Consider the following 13,539-nt stretch of genomic DNA (forward strand, 5'->3'; position numbering starts at 1 on the left):
TTTTTAGTTTATAATTTTTTATTTACTTCGTCGATTTATTTATCTATTTTTTTTCCTAAGTTAAAGGTAGGTTTTTTTATACTTGAAAAATCAGATCAAGCGAATCGACGCGCTTTCTAGTAGCAATAGAAATCATCCTCTCATTGCGTATATCGTAGCCACATTTATAACACTGCGATCGTCTTTGTATATAGGCTTCGTGGGGAGATATACAGAATTACTTCATGCCGTAAATTTGAAATCGCTTTGCCAGCGCATCGTTTTATTAGGACTTCGTCCTGTTATATATCAAGGTTACTTGATTACTAAATTATTTACTTCATTCAATACTTTACAATATTTTTAAGATATATACTATAATTTTTGGATATTTAAAATATTATTTTATTTTACTTCATTATTGTATTATTATATTATTTAATTTTTTTTTTTTTATTATATCATATACAGAATATCTCAATTTTCTCTCGTCAAATAGTACTAACATATTTTACAAATAAAAATACGATAAAAAAGGTATATAAAGCTAGACTTTTAAATATGTTACTAAAAAGTAATAATCAAAAATACAAAATGATTAAGAACTGGTGTTTCGTCAAGAGATGAGACAAAAAATTTGCAATGTATTTACAGAAATGAAAAAAATGAATATGAAATTAATAATACAATAGGTTTCATTTTCCATAGATTTTTGTTCTACATTCATGATAACGGGCAGCATTTTGAAATGGAATTTTACATGACCTTAATCCGTGTGATAGTAACAAACAACACCAGATAATCATTTTATATTTTTGTTTACATCGTTTTAATAAATCATTGAAAAGCTTATGTTTATATGATATTTTGTCTTATTTTTGCTTATAAAATATATGGTAACGTTTAGTGAGAAAAAACTGCAACACTCTGTTTATATCACGATGATATAATGAATTTAACATAATGTAGCTAGGGAAAGTTACATTTCCTACATAAAGAAGGAAATAAGTTCGATAACAGAAGAATGAGACAGGAGTGACCCATAACTTAACATACCCCTGTGTTACACAAACACAGTGATCTAAAAAACTCCAAATTAGAACACACCCTCCATTTCTATCATAGTGCAACATTTATATTTAATGACGTACAAAATGTAACGAACGTTCACAAGAATATCCTGTGTAAAAAGTAACAGAATTTATGAAATATAAAACACCCAACGTGAAATGACGATATAAAACGAATTGTAGATATATGTATATATTCAAATGAGATTATATGTCGCAGCACAATCCTTTTCTTATTCATCCCAGGAGAACATTCATTTCTTTTCTTTTTTTGTTTTTTGACATTTCCTGATTTCATTTCATACAAGTTGAAATTAATTTTTAATTTGCACTATTAATTTATTATTTCAATTATAATGTTATATAGTAATCGAACTATTCACAATTTACATTATTTTACGAGTTATAAAAAGTGTACAGGATGATACTATGACCGACATGATGATCAGTTAGATAGAGAAGAAAATTGGTATGATTTGATATAGCTAACCCATTGGTGTGTATTTTTAAATCTATTTCCCTGACAGATTTACGTGGAAAAAAGGAATAGAGAGACGAATAAGAAAATAATACAGTCACTACTCGATCATTAATGTAATTACTGACTAACTTGGTCGTTAAAATATAAAGCATAACACCGCTTTAAACTTTGATAAATTCAATAGATTTACAAAATTCCAAAATTTTTTTTATACAAATATTTGCGTTGCAAACTTTTAAATAAATATCACTCTTTAATTTAAACGTTTACGATATTTATTAATATTGATATTTCATGAAACCACTACGTATTTATCATTTACGTAATGTTTAAATGTTTAAAATTTAAACATTTTTCAAATATTTTTATTTTTTTTTATTCTAAGTTTAACTGATTCTGAAAATATTTGCTTTCAATAGAATCATACCACAGCAGAATCAATATTACATATTTTTATTCAAAAAATGCAAATAAAACTTAATTTTTTGTACTTTAACCCTATTTCTACTAATGGTTTAAAAAGAAACCTTTTGGTTGAAATAGTTATATAAAAAACCGTACTAGAAATAGTGTTAAAATAAGTGAAGGAATTATTTTTATATAAAATTTAAATTACTGTTATTGTTTATTCAAAAAAAAGAAAAAAACTGGTGCGTATACTTATGTATGCACGTAAGAAGTTATACTTCTTCTGCGTAACAAAACTTTCTTTTAGAAACATTTTTATAACGATAGTAACAGCACTTCTCTGCATTAGTCTTAGAAATCTCGAAAACTGAAACAAGAATTTAAATGTATACTCATACCGGTCAAAAAGCTGCAAGAGATTATAGTTTAATAAGAATTATTGTAGAAAATAATTTATAAATAACTAAGATGCATTGATTTTTCAATTCTTTTGATAGAATATTAATACACATGGTTCCTTTCCAGTGTGAATAAAAAGAAGGCAGTGTCTTTCAAAATCTTTCATGATTTCAGTATCGACGGCTACTTCTTATCATTGTTGAAAATAATGCGCTCTCTCTTCCAGCAAAATGATTGATCATCTATGCGGAAAGAAAAAGTTTTCTAATGTATTGAATAAATATTTTTCAAGAGAATTTCGAAGAGAATTATAATATTTGTTTTTTTCAGAAGCAAGATTATTATTTTTACCTTTTAACAGATTCATGTCTTGCATATTCCTTGTAACTGTGGTTGAATTCTATTGGCATAATAATTCACATGAAATCTCTACGAAGGAGACATTAGTTAAAAGAAATTTTTATATCATTAACTAATGGAAAATAAAATTTATATGCATAGATCCGATGCTGGAATGGAGTCTTTTCCTTGGATGTGTTACAGTCTTTGATTTGAATACAAAATGTAAGAGCCGCATACTTAGCTAAACCTAATCAAGAAAATAGTTAATGTATGAAATATAAAAAATATAAAAAGAGAAGCAGAGCACATAAATTGAATTGAAAAACAATATAATACATATATTTTACTTGGTAAAGTATTTTAACTGAACAGAATATTGCTATTCTACTTACTATTGTCTGTTATAATATCAGGATAAAAAGAATGATGTGTAATTCATCGGTATACTTAGATTAAAATCAGAAAATTGTCATCGTATGGTTAAGGCATAAAAGAAATCGCACAGCATGTTATCCAGTTTATTCATTTTCAACCTAAATTGATGATCACTATAGAAAAGAGATGAAACGAATTAAAATTAATAAATAATAATACATACTTCAGTTAACCTCAAAAAACTAATAAATAATAATACATACCTCGATTAACCTCCAAAAAACTAATAAATAATAATGCATACTTCAGTTAACCTCAAAAAAACTAATAAATAATAATACATACCTCGATTAACCTCCAAAAAACTAATAAATAATAATACATATCTCAGTTAATCTCAAGAAACTAATAAATAATAATACATACTTCAGTTAACCTCAAAAAACTAATAAATAATAATATATACCTCAGTTAACTTCAACAAACTAATAAATAATAATATATACCTCAGTTAACTTCAACAAACAAATAAATAATAATACATACCTTAGTTAATGTCGGGTTATCCAATTAAACTGAAATACGCAGTATCGTTGAAAAAGGTATTTATTTAACATAACTGAGAAATTACATAATATTGCAACTCAACACGTGGCTACCTCCTGTACCGCGCCGCGCTAACTGCTTTATTACACCATCTGCCAACTTACTAAAAACTAAGTGGTTTGGTACCACTGTATCGGAGACGCCTGAGATACCAAGATAGGCAACTCGCTTTATTTTTCCAACAGTTAACCTCAAAAAACTAATAAATAATAATACAAATCTCAGTTAATCTCAAGAAACTAATAAATAATAATACATACCTCGATTAACCTCCAGAAAGACTTTTATTACTAATATTCTCAAAAAATCAATGTTTTTGAAAATATTCACATTTTCTTAACATCAATCACCACCGTATGTAATAAGTATAATAAACCATTGTAAGAATAGGACGAGTGTCTCTTTGTTAATGGCCCAGCAGGGCGTGCTTAGCAACGGTTTGAAGAGTGGGGAGGCGCGATAATAACATTTCGATATTCTCAAATTCTCACAACGAAGTTATATACAAGGAGGACGCTCGAGATAATCGTTTTCGTCGAATTTGTGTTGTTGAAAAAATAACTAAATACCGAGTACGATTATTCTTCACAAGGACGGCGTTGCAGATTTAAGTCCGTGTGATTTTATAAATAAACAAATGAAACAAATAGTTCTCTTTGATGTTTCTGTTGCGTTTTACATGCAGTATTATTCATTTTTATACTAATTGAGTTAAATTAGTATTGAATATTAAAGTAGTATTGAATTCATTTCACAATTTTTTTACAGATATATGGTAAAAGACCCTATAGTGGAACGAGACCCAGTACCGGAACGATTTCAGGATTATTATATTATATCTTATTGAATATAAATGGAATTTTAAGAATTTTTATTTTTTCGAAATTTTAATGGTTTGTGGGCATGAAATAGAATATAAGTAAAACTTACAAGTCCAACACTAATATTAAAAAAAAATAAAAATTGTAGGACCAAGCTTAGTTCGATGACTTAACTCGATTCCTTAAGGAATTTGCTAAGAAAGCAGTCCGTAGTCTTAAGCTCATAAAAAATGTAAAAAGCAATTTTTTCAGAAGTCTTTTTTTTATGTGTCCGCAGAGGTATATAGAATTCACAGTCTTAAGTGTTAATATGAAAAAAATTCATTAAAATTATTAATTTTTGCTGTTCGTCTATCGGTACACTCGAAATTGGCTCGACCCCATACCGGAACAGTCTGCCATGTTTACTCTGTCGCCTGACATATGCAGTGTATTTTGTTAAAGTGCAAGGTCTAGTGCAATAAAAAAATTATTTTTGATTGAATAAGTAATACAGTAAGTACATAAACTTGTTTTGAAAATAAAAAGAAATTTTTGTATTTAATATTTTGCTCTAAAACTAATTTATAAAGTTAAACATCAAAATCTTGTGTTTACATTTATTATCAAGTTGAAAATATATTTTTTTTTCTTTTCTTTTTTTTTTATTATTCTTTTTTTCCTTTTTTTAATTTTTTTTTCTTTACTTTTTATTTATGATTTACTCATTTGATTTACAATTTTTAAATGTTTTATGTTTCGTTTTCAATATAAAAATTATATCTTTCATAATTAAAATTATATCTTTTATAATAAAATACTATTATTAATAACTTAAATTTTTCAACTATTCATTGACTTAATTATAATTTAGATGAAGCATAATTTTTGCATTTGGAGAAACTTTTATCATTTACTGTTCCGGTATTGGACCAATCATATTCTGCTATTGGGGCTAGTCATTTTTAGCGTTCCGGTACTGGGTCTTTTAAGCTGGTTCGAAAAACATTTTTTTTAATTATTAAACTTTGGATAAGCTTATTTTTAATTTTTATCGTACATCTGAATGTTTGTTCTAAACTAATTATTAAAATTAATTCATTCTACGGGCTGAATAAATATTTCTTTAGTAATATAAACTGTCACATGCCCTTCGTCGTTTCGCTATAGGGTCTTTTACCTTACACGCTCTTCGTACATGAATGGTCATTCTTCCAGGGCGTACATATATGCCCGTCGGAGCGAAAGGGTTTAGTATAAATTATTAAAATTAAATAAATAATTATTTAATTATCGTAAAAAAATGAGTAAATAGTAATAATAATGATAATAATAATAATAATAATAATAATAAATTAAGATTAAATCCTTATCATTTAGTTAAAAAAAAACGAATACGTGCTATTCGACCTTTTATAATTTTATTCACTTCTCCACTTGGTAGACTTGTGATTTATATCTTTTCTTATGATGATTCTTATGAATCTTGAATTACTTCTTTTTGAAGATGTAAATCGCAAACATATTGACGCTCACTTAATTCGGTTGATATAGAATCTATCTATTTTTTACGTTTTGTTGGACTTTGTTCAATTACACAATAAATAAAAAGAAGTATAACCTCAAAAATAAATATATATTTTGATCAATTGAAGATAATAAATTACTATTTTGCAAAAATAGAACAACTTACTAATCAATGACTTATCATGGCAAACAATGATTTAAAAAATATAAACTAAATTAATATATTCTTTTTCCTACTTTATTTGAGTTGGAATATTTGTTGAATGACTGACACATTGTATCGGTACTCCGGTGGTTTTCTTGTCGTGAAAAATGCACTCACAGGTGGATGTTGGGAATCGTTTATTTGTGTAGAATGAGGATAGGTAAAAATAAATTAAAATATATTTTTTGAGCCCAGTCAGTACTAAAAAGTACAATTTATTTGGCTCGTCAGGGAAAAGCCTTCCGGCATAAAAATAGGCCAGTCAATAAGAACCAATTTTCGAATTTTTGGTAAGGTGTTATTTTTTTGGACTAAGGGTATATCGACGACGCTGAATCGAATAGTGCTAATTTTTTTGCAATAAAATGTTCCGTTTTTGAGAAAAAGGGTTAAAAAAGAAAAAATGGCTTTATCTTAAAATTTAAGCATTTAATCGAAAAAAGTTTCAAACAAAAGTTGTACAGAATTAAAAAATACATACAAAATGTTATAAGGGGTTATCTTCGTATCTGCAAAAACAAGCGAGAAATATGGGAAAATAGATGGTAAAAGGTAATTGTAAGAGTAGGGATAGTCACGCCTCTCCGTCGGTTTTTACACGCGAGCGAGCTAGAGTGCGAGCGAGCGTCCGTGTGTACTAATACACGAACGAAGGATCTTCGACATCTTCGAGCCTCTCGGCCTTTAATGCGAGTGCGAGTGAGAGAAGAAACCAATTTTTCCCCCTTTCTATTTGTTTAGGCGTTAGCTAGTATTTTTTCTTTCGGTAGCAAGCATTTTTCGTTTTGGCCATCGAGTGTCGAGCGTTCTGTATATCTATATATATCGGCGTATAAGCGCGGCGTTTTTAAATCGAATCTTGGTGCTTAAGGCACGGCGTTTTTTTATTTATTGTAAAAAATAGTGAATCTCGAATAAAAGAAAAACAATAATTCATTTTAACAGAAACTATTATTATTTAGTCGAGAGTAAAAATAATGAATTATTTTATGTCTCGATACATAAAATTAATTAGTTTAATTAATTGATATAAATTTTTCGCCTCACAAAAATTTATCTGTATATCAAATTGAATACGTATTCTTTTTAAGGAGAAACTTAAAATTTAAATATTTTTCCTATTAAATTATGTATTTTATTAAATTTTCAATTACTGATTTTTTGTTTTGTAAAAATTTATTTGTGTATAAAATTGAATACTATGGTTCTTTTTTGTCAACTATTTTCTTTTTTTTCATTCTCATCGTTAAATTTTGTGGCATATGCCCAAAAAAAAATTTCGTGAAAGTTTGGGCCTTTTATATTAATATTAAGTCCTCGACCAAGGCGTGTAAAGATTTCCCATTAAAAGCACAGAAACTCTGATTTTTTATCTTTAAATTTCTATAGCTCAGTTGCATTTCATAGCATCGCTTCGACCTTAGACGGTTTTTTTTTAGAATTGAATGCTCTACAAAAGTGTCCATTGCGGCCAAGCCGTAACTCGAACTCTCGAGGTATTACAGGCCTCTAAACTTGATTTTTCCATGAAATTCGCGTCGCTATAATCAATATATATAATCAATAAATAGTCGCTAAAATCAATATTTCCGGAGATATTTAATGATAAGGTTTTTGTAATTTCAAATTTTTATCAAAAGTCGTGTCAAATTATAAAAAATATCTTTTTTTATTATCCGTCACTACTTTCTTAACTAATTACTTTTTTTTAAAGATGGAAGGGTAAAAAAATAATAATAGTCGGAAATATGTTAGTATCGATTGTAAAAAAAAGGTTTTACATTTATAAATAAATTGACAGGTTAGAAATTTTTGTAGTTTATAAGATGTTAGCTAAAACTAAAATATGTAACGAGAAAAAAGAGGTGAAATGTACGTATGTAATCTAGTACTGATCATTCCTTGTTTATTCTAATCCCCCACTCCTCTCAGCGCAACAATCAGACTTTGGCTCGACCTTGATTGAGCTTACTTAATTTTCCTCTTAATTATAGCGCTTTCTTCATTCTCTACTACTTAACACTGGCGTCGCAAGGATAGTAAACAAAGCTTCGTGTGCACTAACCTCATAGCGTCGATTACTTGTAGTCAACGTTGCATTACGTATTTCAGTTCAACATTATCATTATTAACAATGTCTGAACAAATTGGTGAAAAAATCTACAATTATTTAATCGGATTTGAAATAAAAACAATCAATAAAAATAAATTACTTTCATATCGCGACGTATTGAGCTTGTTTATGTACAAACATGATTCTTTGAAACAAACTGTTCGGAATAGTTTATCAGATGTTCTTAGTGAGGTCAATGCTGTTTGTGCCGGATTTTTGATTCCGACTATTCGTCCTCAGCACAGTAAGCGAAAGCTAGAAAAGCTTTATGTCGAGTATATCATCATTAAAAAACATCGACACAGAGCAAAAAAATTAAAAGCTTAACAAACCAATGTCAAAAAGTTTTGCGAAAAACTTGATAAATTGTTTGATATTTCTAATTGCGCTGCCGTAAAAAACTTGCCAGAAGGAGCCAGAAACTTTTTATTCGAGTGTCAAGGTAAGAATGGTAATAAACGTTCACTAGTAGCCTATGCTTCACCAGAAATGATTTCTGATAATCAGTCAGCTATGGAACAAGATGTAGTTGATGAAGATAACGTCAACATTGAGAAAGAAATAGGTTAGTTTTTAAGTAACAACTTGAGGTTTCCTAATTAATAAAAAAATTATAAATACTTGAAAAAATTGGTAATTGTTCAGAATGGCGGTTCTGCCTATTTTTAAATATTCGATTTTTGATGAAATTTAAGAAAAAAATTAAATAATTGGTCAAAGAAAATTGATTTCATGTTCAAAAAACGGTGGAGCCGTGATTCTAAAAAATTGCCAAAAAATTTTTCATTTTTAAAGATCTTTTTTCACTTGTTTCTAACTATTATGTTTAATAATTAAGCTCTAAAAATTTTGCATTTCAGGTTTAAAATTATCTCAACAAACAGTCTTGACCAATTTTTCCAGTAACGTATCGAGTTCTAGCGAATTAAAACGAACTTGCTCTGATTATGAATATGAAACTCCTGCTCCGAAAATGAAAAAACTTAACATTTTGACTTCTGAACTCGTATCAGCACTTGATCGCACTGAAACCAGCGATAGAAATGCGATGTTTATTATAGCAGCTGTTATTAAAAGCCTGGGTCTCGATATCGAAAAATATAATTTAAGTTATTCCTCAATTCGTAACGCGCGCATTTTAAAACGTGAAGAAATTGTTGATACGATAAAGAAGAAGAAAGAAGATGACGAATCTCTTGTAGTTCACTGGGATAGTAAGAAGCTTCCTACAGAACAGGGTACATTGAAAGCAGAACGACTGGCGATACATATTTCTGGAACACATACGTCAAGGATTCTAGAAGCTCCGTTTCTTTCTGATGGTACTGGATCGAGTGAAGCTTCAGCCATATTCAATACTTTAACTGAATGAGATCTTTGTGATCAAATCAAAGCGATGTGTTTCGATAGAACTAGTTCAAATACTGGTGAATTTTTATTTTGTCTAAGTAATTTTATTGATTAATATTTTTGTAATTTGTCTTAACCCAAGAATATAGTTCTAACCATTGTAAAAATCTTTTTTCTACTTTGTGCTTTCTATTCTAATAAACAAATTATACTTTAATTTCAAAAAAGTTAATAGTTGAGTCAAGTCTTCCAAAATGATTTACAAAGCTGAGCTAAGTTTTTTTTTTAAATTGATGTAATATTTCAAATGTGTCCAGCGAATTAAAACAACAAAGACTTATGATAACAAAAGCTTTTATAAATGAACAATTTGATAAATTCAATTTTAGATTTCATTGTAAAATTTAAATTTAATAATAAAAATAAACTTTCCAGGTGATGTAAATGGCGCTTGTGCTATATTTGAAAAAATGATTGGTTGTGATTTGTTGTATCTAGCTTGTCGCCATCATACATCGGAATTAATGTTGAGAAATGTGGTAGAAGTAGCTTGGCCAGTTACGAATGATCCATCTGTACAAATTTTCAAAAGATTTCGAAATCATTGGACAAAGATTGATACATCAGCGTTTGAAATTGGTATCAATGACGAACTTATAGCAGATATTTTGAACGATAAAAAACAAGATATACTGGATTTTATTGAAGATCAGTTAAAGGTTTGCTTATAAATAATTGTTTACTTTCATACTTTCGATTCCATTAATTCAATACCTTCCTTAAAACAGGGATAATTTTACGGTTTTTCAAATGATCAATTTATTTACTCTGTATTAATTTTAAATTATTTATTCTTTTATCTAATTAGAATCATCATCCACGAGATGACTACAAAGAGTTTTTGATGCTGAGTCGTATATTTTTGGATGGCAGAGAAAGTCATGAAGTTAAATTTAAAGCTCCTGGTGCTTGTCATCATGCAAGATGGCTTTCAAAAGCTCTCTACTGTTTAAAAATTTATATGTTTCGCAGACAGTTCAAAATTTCAATCAAAGAAGTGAATGTTTTACGTAAGATATGTGTTCTTATCGTATTATTCTATGTTAAAATATGGCTTACGGCTCCAAATGCGATAAAAGCACCCAATTCAGATTTGGAATTAGTGAAAAATCTCATACAATATAGAGACATTCATCCTGACGTAGCAAATGCAGCATTGGATAAATTATGCAGGCATTTATAGTATGTACATGAGCAGCTTGTTGGATTGGCTTTTTTCGATAAAACAGTTTCACGAGAAGAAAAATTAAAAACTGTAGAGAAAATTAATAGCACAATTGTTCAATTAAAGGTCGGGGTGAAATCACAGTTTTAACAAATATAGATCTATATATTTTAACAAAATATGGAAAATAGAACAAAATACAAGAAAAAACTACCTTTATATATATATAGTCGCACTTAAGACTTAAACACTTACTGACTTCAGGCTTATTATAATTCGTACTTAAGCTTATGCATCTATCTGTATATCACTCTGTGTATATCTGCGTAAAAGTCTCTGTATAACTATAACTCTCGTCTGGTGTCCGTCTTTTATACCCCGCATATAGTGGGAGGGGAAGGACTCTCTTTATCCTACAGGGCGTTTCTTATTAAATCACAGATTCCCTATTGGTCATCGATAGTTCTTTCTTTTAACGCCTGTAACGTCTTAGCGAGAGAGTATCTTCCACAGTTCTCGGAATTTTACCCGTTCAAACTTGCATTTGTTTACAAAAGGGGGAACAAGCATCAGACCCTTTCTTTTGAGGAGACCGAATATCTTAGAATTATTTCTATCGCCTGTAACCTGAGATTGAAAAAATATTACATATTTATTTTTAGATTATCTACACCTTTAGAATTCTTTATCCCCATAGAATTACTATACAAATAGTTTTATCTCATGCGGTGGGCTGCTCGGTTCGGCGTAATGTGACAATAGTCGTTGAAAAAGCTTGTAAACGTTACACAGTGGCCTATAGTGCAATAACTTCAATGATAGATAAAAACATTAGTGATTTTGTGACGAAAAATTCATTATTTATCTTTGAATAATTTCATCTTCCTTATGGATTTTTAAATTCAGAACCTGTTAAGAAATGAGAGGTTTAATGTGCCAAATATATTTAACCATCCACTTATAGGATTCTGTCTAGTATTTTTATATCATTATTTAATACTTTATTATAATTGATTACATCTATAGTTCTAGTTTTTGTAGAATATGAATATTCGAGAACGATCAAGCGAAGTTGTAAGAAATATCGTTTACTATTGTAGTATGAAGGGAATGAGAGAGTATGTGTGTGTGCATGTGCTTAGCGTGGATGCGGGGAAGACAATAGGGAAATAGCATATAAGGTGAGAGAATGGGCAGAGAGACACAGAGTCTTAAGAGTTTTGTATCAGAGTTTTGTATCAGAGTTTAAGAGTTTTGTATCAAAGTTTTGTATCAGAGTTTAAGAGTTTAGTATCAGAGTTTTAAGAGTTTTGTAACAGAGTCTTAAGAGTTTTGTATCAGAGTTTTGTATCAGAGTTTAAGAGTTTTTATTAAGAGTTTAAGAGTAAAGAGTTTAAGAATAAAGAATTTAAGAGTAAAGAGTTTAAGAGTAAAGAGTTTAAGAGTAAAAAATCTTCAGTCTTAAAAATTATATATCAGAGTTTTGTATGAAGAATTATAAGAGTGTAACGAGCAATTGTAAAATAAGATAATAAAAGTAGGGTTTACTAAAAATAATTCCTACATCTATATCTTTGGATTACAATGCACATACTCTTACTCTATATAACCGGCCATCTTAATACTTAATACTGTTAACTTTTGGACTATTTTATACCAGGCAAAGAAATTTGCGTCGATGAATCTGTCGTAAAATTCAAAGGGCGGGTTTCATTCATTACATATAACCCGAAGAAACCGACCAAATGGGGCATTCACATTTATACACTGGCAGATTCAGTTACGGGATATATTTGCGGAATTCTTGCGTATTATAGCAGCCTAAAAACACAAACATTGATCAGACTGGACCTTCCAGTATCAACAAGAATTCCGTTACATTTATATACAATGCTCGTGAATAAAGTTCCTGGTACGCAGGGACATCACATGTTCACGGATCGGTATTATACGAGCTACATTTTGGCAAATGAATTGCTGAAACTGAAGTGTCATTTGACTGGGACAATCTTGCCCAATAGAAAGGAGTTGCCAAACGCAATTAATAGCCCAGTCAACGCGGGCCAAAAACTGATTTTTGCAGCCCCTGCTTGATTCTTTGATATAAGGGTAAGTTGGCGACGCTGAATTGAATGGTGCTAATTTTATTTAAATTTGATCCCGAGGTTTTGAGAAAAAGGGTAAAAAAGGGTAAAAAATGGCCTTATCTTAGAATCTAAGCATTTAATCGAAAAAAGTTTTAAACAAAAGTTGTAGAGAATTGAAAAATACTAAAAAAATGTTCTATGAGTTATCTTCGTATTTTCAAAAATAAGCGCATAAAACTAGGTTGAAGATGGGAAAAAAATTGTAAGAGTGGGAGAAAGCAAGCTTATCCCTCCGTCGCGTTTTACACGCGAGCGAGCTAGTATGCGTGCGAGCGTCCGTGTGCACTAATACACAAACGAAGGATCTTCGGCAATCTTCGGGACTCTCGGTCTTGAATGAAAGTGCAAGTGAGAGAACAAACCAATACTTCTCTCTTTTTATTTATCATGCGATAACGAGTATTATTGTCCTTGGCCATCGATTGTTCAGCGTTCTGATATTTCTCTTTTTATATTTTTTCTCTCTTTCTATTTTTTCTTTCGGTAGCGAGAATTTTTCGTTTTGGCCATCG

The 13,539-nt window shown here is 29.5% G+C and overlaps 1 long non-coding RNA gene across 5 annotated transcripts; it reads right to left on the reverse strand.

Annotated features, from left to right (window-relative positions):
• Positions 1–2,534: 2,534 nt before the first annotated feature.
• Positions 2,535–4,088, reverse strand: LOC122526723. 5 transcript variants are annotated; one of them, XR_006306156.1, is made up of 7 exons: positions 3,921–4,088; positions 3,601–3,859; positions 3,400–3,419; positions 3,318–3,337; positions 3,072–3,227; positions 2,689–2,926; positions 2,535–2,579 (listed from the first exon to the last, which is right to left on the reverse strand). It is a non-coding gene; the product is annotated as an uncharacterized LOC122526723 (long non-coding RNA). The 5 variants fall into 5 exon arrangements; XR_006306157.1 differs by lacking the exon at positions 3,318–3,337 and having other exon boundaries at positions 3,072–3,212; positions 3,921–4,086; XR_006306154.1 differs by lacking the exon at positions 3,318–3,337 and having other exon boundaries at positions 3,921–4,084.
• Between the last annotated feature and the right edge of the window lie 9,451 nt (positions 4,089–13,539).

This window comes from Polistes fuscatus, unplaced genomic scaffold (genome assembly GCF_010416935.1).
Source record: "Polistes fuscatus isolate 324 unplaced genomic scaffold, CU_Pfus_HIC Scaffold12, whole genome shotgun sequence".
NCBI lineage: Eukaryota > Metazoa > Arthropoda > Insecta > Hymenoptera > Vespidae > Polistes > Polistes fuscatus.